The sequence below is a fragment of the Apium graveolens genome, chromosome 5 (assembly GCF_009905375.1).
Source record: "Apium graveolens cultivar Ventura chromosome 5, ASM990537v1, whole genome shotgun sequence".
Lineage (NCBI taxonomy): Eukaryota > Viridiplantae > Streptophyta > Magnoliopsida > Apiales > Apiaceae > Apium > Apium graveolens.
Window position 1 is genome coordinate 145,450,328 of NC_133651.1, and position 7,098 is coordinate 145,457,425.

Sequence of the window (7,098 nt, forward strand, 5' to 3'; positions counted from 1 at the left end):
ATAAAACTCGGGTTTCCAAATAAATTCTACCGATTTAAGATACCCTCAAAAGTTCCAATAATTTCAGGAATTTATTCGAAACTTTTACTAAAATAATTCGAACAAATAACACAAAGATTCATTCGGACTTTTCAACAGAAGTTCCAAATAACCAGAACAACATCATACAACAAATACAACAAACGCAACATCACAGGTAATTAAAAAAAACCGCACAGGGAAACTGACAACCACGCGCCACCGTCCTCACCGGAAAACGGTGAGGGGCGGCGATTTTAGAGAAAGAAACAGGAGCAAAGAGACCAACCGAACTGAGATACATATATAAGCGTGCATATTAATGCATATAATTAACCAACAGAAATAGAATCAAGACCGGCAAATTACCATGGCTGCTCGTCGGATAAACGCGGCGGCCGGAACCGAAGTAACAGAGCCCCGATGGCAAAAGAAGGAAGGAAAATAGGAGGGGAGAAAAGAGAGAAGCTGAGAGAGAGAAAACAGAGAACAGAGCGAGAGATCGATGAGGGAGAGGAGAGAGATACAAAGAGGAGAGATGTACGAGAGAGAGAAAAGAGAAATTGAGAGCGTCACGACTGAAATGCGGGTGGAAAAACGGGGGTTAAGGATTGAGACAATTTGATTGTTTTAGGATAATATCAATCGTGTTTATCTAATTATCTGTCCCGAGAAAATCCGAATTTGCATCGAATTTATAAATTCATCAAATAATTATGGGTAATAATAATAACCCGACAATTCACAAGAATAACCTTAAAATTTTTGAAATAATTTAAAACTAATAACATACAATTCTCGTAATTTTTAAATCATTTTTAGAACGCGCTTCAAACCCACATTTTGCAAATTAACGAACAGATGTGCGGGTAAATAAAGTACAGAAAATTTCCGAAACAATTCTAAAATTCTCGAAATATTTAAAAGTTAATAAAATAAAATTTTCATGATTTTTGAAATATCTTGGAATTAAATATTGATTTTTCAATTAAATGGAGTCAGAAAATCATTTTAAAATTAAATAATAGATAAAATATTGATTCTAAATTTTATAATTCCCTAAAAATAATAAATGAAATTATAGAACAATAAAAATAATTTTAGAAACAATTTAGCATTTTTAAAAATAAATATTCAATAAAATCACTTTAAAATGAATTAAATGCATACAGCTCGATAATTTATTATAAAATTAATCTTTTCGCCCAACAATTCACAAACAATTAATAATACAGCAACACATAGCCGACAGACCTATCACATATTTTATTTATTCAATAGTTCGATAATTACATTTACAGATCGGTTCCGAAAATAGGTTACTTATCCGCTAAGTAACTGAAAAGACGATACGATTTTAATACCAAATTTGGATAATCATCAAAACAGAGCTTCCTATAAAATTCTTTATACGAAATTAAGGTAATACTGTCTCGCCTTTTGAGAATATGGGTTCTTATCGATATATAAAATGGTTTGCGTATCGAAAATTTCACACCAGGACTCGTACAGGTCAAACCGTACCCCAGATCGAGAAAGTCAAAACACGGAAAGTGTTCAGAATTATCAGATTTGGTTAGGAAGGGGTTTTTGGAAGAGTTTCGGGTTGTAAAAACGCAAAAACGATTGAAGTGGGACGATTTCTGATTCTAAAAAGTAATTTTATAATTATGTAAAAATAATCATTATTAATTCTATAAATCCTTATAAAATCGTATGATTATCCAAAAATTACCAGAAAAATACCAAAATTATCTAGATTTAATTCTCGATAATTGGAAATTAAAATATCTCAATTTTATCAGAAATAAACATCCAAATATTATTATCCATCATCAAATAATTCACCAAAATTCACATATAATCATATAATAATTATTTATTGATAAAAATAAATACATAATATTTCCCGGGCGTTACAAAGAGCACTAGTGGAAGCTTTCAGTTTCCTGGACAAAGACTTGTATCCTGGTACAGCAAGAAACAACAATCTGTGTCAACTTCCACATATGAGACTGAATACATAGCTGCTGGAAGTTGTTGTGCTCAAGTGCTTTGGATTAGAAATCAGCTAATGGACTATGGCCTAGTGTTACACAAAATTCCAATCATTTGTGACAATACTAGTGCTATATCTATTGTGGCTAATCCAGTTAATCATTCTAGAACAAAGCACGTTGATGTAAGGTACCATTTTATTAGAGAACATGCTACAAATGGTACCATTGGGCTCATTTTTGTTCCAACAGAAAAACAATTAGCTGGCATTTTTACTAAACCTTTGGATGAAACAACTTTCTCTAGACTTGTAGGTGAAATTGGAATGTTAAATTCTTCATCTTAAGGCAAGAACTCAGCTTATGTGTTGCAACAGATTAATTTCTAGTAAATCAAAATTAATTTGATCTAATTAGAAATTAACTGGAATATGAATTATAAATATTTCAGAAATATCTGCATATTTATTTTTCTATTTAAAATTTAGCTTGGAATTTTTCAATTCTAAGAAAACTGTCAAAATGTTGATTTACATTTTCAATATGTAAAATAAGCACAAGGCAGAATTAAAATGATCAAAAGTATATAGAGAATTGAGTTCTCGATAAGTCTAACTAACTTATTGACTAGTCATTTGGAGACTTCTCGAGTGAGTTCTCGATAAGTCAATCTCTGACTTCTTGAGGGACTTCTCGATAAGCTTCATTATGACTTATCGAAAAGTCATTGTAGAGTTCTCTATAAGTGTTAACTCACTGTGTTCTCTACAAATATGATTTTAGACTTATAAATAACTCAGAACTGAAATAATTTAATCTAATAAATTATTCTGGTAAAATACTTTTGGCAAAATTATTCTGATTTTATTTTGATTTATTCAAATAAAAATTGGAAATAATTCAGTCCATTTTGGACAAACTAGGTATTTATTAGATATCTCGATAAGCTTATTTTTTAGTTCTCTACAAGAATAACAAAATGACTTATCGATATTTTTTCATTTTTCAAAATGACTTCTCGATAGACAAATTCCAAATGTCTATTTTTGAGTTCTCGACAAGTCATTTACTTTTACTATAAATACCCAGACATCTCGACATACATATACTTACGCCTTCGAGAACTCTAAGTGACCTAGCTTTTTCAATTCCAAACCGATTTCTCTCTCGTTTCAAATCATTTCTCTCTAATTTTTTTTACCATTAATCTTCAGATTCACATCAATGGTAGCAAACATTATTGTACCCTTCATCCCAAAGGAGAACAACTTCCTTGCATTCTTAGATGCCAATCAAGCTCCTGAAGCTTTCAAAAGCTTTGTCAAGTTCTTGTCTGAAACTTACTTTGTCGGAGCTCTTATGGCTAACCCAGTTCTTTATCTAGATGTATTGGGTGATTTCTGGAATACAGTTGTAGCTAGGACAGTGCATTAAGACCAATCTTCAAGTCTAGTGGTTAACTGTCAAATCAAAGGACAACAGGTTGAGATAACTGACGCTGATATGAACTTGGCCTTGAACATTCCAACTGAAAAGCTAGTAGGGATTCCAACTCAGGAAGATCTATATGAATTCTTGGATTTTATCAACTACTCTGAGAAGATTAACTTAGCTAGCTTGAACAAGAAAAATCTGAGAAGGGAGTGGTCCTTTTTGTTTGATTCCGTGATAAGAGCTTTCACATGCAGGAAATCAGGATTTGACAATATTTTTAATGTTGTTCAGAAGCTGGTTTACTCAATGGCTTACAACAAACAGATTAATATTGGACACTACATTTTGGAGAAATTGAGCACCAGGCTCATCATGCCATTCACTTCAAGAGGTAAATAAATTTTCCTTCCTAAATTCATTATGTATGCTTTAAATCATAAAGTAAATGACATACATATGCTTGAAGGTGTAGATAGGTCATTAATAGGCAACTGTAAGTAAGTGTCTGATATCTTATTTGGATCACTTACTACTAAGAATAAGGTACAGGGTGGGTCTTAGGTTAACACCTTTCATGACTGAAAGATTTAAGACCTATCCTTACCCTATGCCTGACATGAGGACCAATAAAGTTCAATCTAGTGCAACAATGATTCCTGAGTCTGTGGAAGCACAAACACAGGCACACCCACAAGGACCTTCCCATATTGAGCCTACTTCTTCAAAACCAATAGCAGCTAGGAAACCAACCACTTCATCCTCTCAAAAGGGTGAAGTGAGTAAAAAGAAGAGAAAGGAGGTAACCCTTACTATATTGAATGAGAGTGGTGAGGAACAAATATAACCCGAGTCACCTTTGGTCAAAAGAACAAAGAAGCAAAAGAAAACTAAGTTGACCACTCAAGGCACCTCTACATTCTCTCAAAGGATGTAGTTGTAAATAAGGGACTTGAACAGACTCTAGGGGCATCCTCTCAACAGGGTGTCTCTATTGAAAAGAGCATTCTCACAAATGCACCCTGTAAAGAGTCTACACAACTATCACTTGAACAAATAGAAGTATATGGAAGGGGAAACAAGGATTGCACACACAAGGAGAGCACATCCCTTGAAGCTCCCTCATCCATTCAGGGGGAGCTGCCAACACTCAGTCCTAAGCTTCAAAATCTTATATCTAATATTTCTTCTTCCTACACTGAGATATTTGAATCAAATCCTCAAGTGTTGCGCCTTTCAAGTGACTTGGTTCATGAAACCTTGCTCACCACCCAAACACCAAACTTAGATGGTGAGAGGCTACAAGTTGGGGTAGAACTTGATGACACCATCACAAATATGAGGGATTCATCAGTTTTTACTGAAGACCCCATGGTGATGACAAATACACCTTCATGTGTAAATCAGCTTTCATTAAATAAAGTGTGTAGTTATAACGACTCGTATATTTTCTATTATTTTAAAGTGTGATAATTGAATAATTAATTAAATAAAATATATGTATTGGTTTTGGCAGTGGTATGTTGTTTTTATTATTTATCGGTGATATATTGGTATATAGGTTGGATTGTGTGATTTATTATTGAGTTATATGGTTTTGTCTCATTTTTAAAGTAATTCTATTACAGTTTTAATTCTATAAATATTTAGATTGTCTCTAAAATTGGTTTTATAATTTTATAATTTCAGTAATTATTTTTAGGATTTTATAAAATTGAGAAATTAATATTTCACTAATTATTTCTCTTTATATGATTTTCTGACTGGATTTACTTGTAAAATCTATATTTTTTCCAGAATTCTTCAAAAATCACGAAACTCATATTTTATTAAGTTTATAATATTCTGATAATTTTAAAATTATTTTGGAAATTTTCGGGATTAATTTCACCCACGCGTTGTTTCGTTTAATTGTTAAAAGCGGGTATAAAGTGCTCTTCAAAAATTGTTTTAAAATTTCAAAATTTATGTTTTTATTAAATTTGAGATATTTATAAAATTTTGTGATTATTTTGATAATGTTTTGATTAAAATTTTATTCGCGAGTTATACCATTAAAGATAGATTAAAACAGCGTGTTGGGCTTGTAGTAGTCAGAATAAAAATAAAACGACACTTATCCATTTATTCTGGAAATGTGCCGTGCAATTGAGTGGCAGGAGGGGTGAGTCATTTGCGTTAACATAAATCTCAATCTCTCACTCTTTTTTCAGTCTCTCTCGACTGTTCTCCTCTGTTTCTTTTCCTTTTCTTCTCAGTTTCTTTCCCTTCTTTTGCTTCTCGGTGGTTGCCGCCGTTTGGGCTCGATTCCTCTGGCTTGTTCTCAGTAATTACCTCAATTTAGCTCATGTTTATGTATATATATGTATACACCTGCGTGTATATGTGTGTGTGCAAATAGAGCTTCTGGTTGCCTTCTTTTCCTTATCTCCTATCGCCGCCCTTCCCCGATTCCGGTGGGGGGGGGTGGCGCGTGAGTTGCACGCGGTTGTGTGTTCAGTTGGGGTGATGTTCGGTTATGTGATGTTGTTCCTTTCCTGTTTTGCAGATTTCCAATTAGAAAATTATAATAATTTTAATTGTTTTTCTGCAGAAAATTTATTTGAATAATTTTTGTGAAATAAAAGATTTCGTTGCGGGAAGTTATATTAATCGGCGGAATTTATTTGGAAGCCCGAAGAATTCGGGCACCAATAAATTTTGTCGCCGTACCGCGATGACTTTTTATGAGCGGACGGTGGGCGGTGGGCGGTGATGAATTTATTCTGAGCCCTAAATTTTATAAATAAATAGAATAATTCGCGTAACCGATTATGTATGTAAATGATTTTGGGAATTTAAATTGCGTTGCGAATTGTGAATTGTGACTTGCTGTGAATTCTGGACGTCGATTGTAATCGACGGATAGGCTTATAAACAAAAGAGTTGCTGCCAAAATTTTCCAAAAATTTATTTTAAATATGAGAAACATTTTAACCTTATGTGAATACGGATTATGTGATTACGTGTATAACTATTATACGAGTCGGGTTATCGGATTGGGCTATTAGGGTTCGAGGATATCAAGCATGTCGGTATCACTGATTAGGGTATTCTGTTATTATAGATCCCAGTCGAGTTTTGCCAGGACCGAAGTCAGCGTAAAAGCTACTTAGGGTTTCTGAAAGTGTTGCAAGGCAAGTACCCTGACCATTCTTTTATGGTTCAGTACGTATGAATAAACTGTTGTTTTTAATCTCGTAAAGGAACAGAAACGTTTTAAGTTACGTATCCCCTGTGGTTATAAATCATTGTTTTAAACTTGTTTTGGGGAAAAGTAACTTTGAAAGGTACCTATCTCGAATGAAAATGATTTGTGAACTAATTTTACGTGTGTCGTTAAAATGAATGGTTTTGAAACGAGATAGGTACAAGTGATTTTGAAAAATGGATAAAACGATCAGATATGGGAAATATAGGGGGCAGGGGGCCTAGTAAGGTTGCGTAAGAGGCTAATTCAGTTGCGCGTAATTTATAACCGATTAGTCCAGCAGGTCAGAGACCTAGCTAGTCTCTGAGTTCCGGAACAGATAAATGGGATGGCAGTTGGAGCCGTCTGGTGTTGAAAGCCTGATCAGCTGTCTTCACATATCCGTTACGTATCTGATTTGGC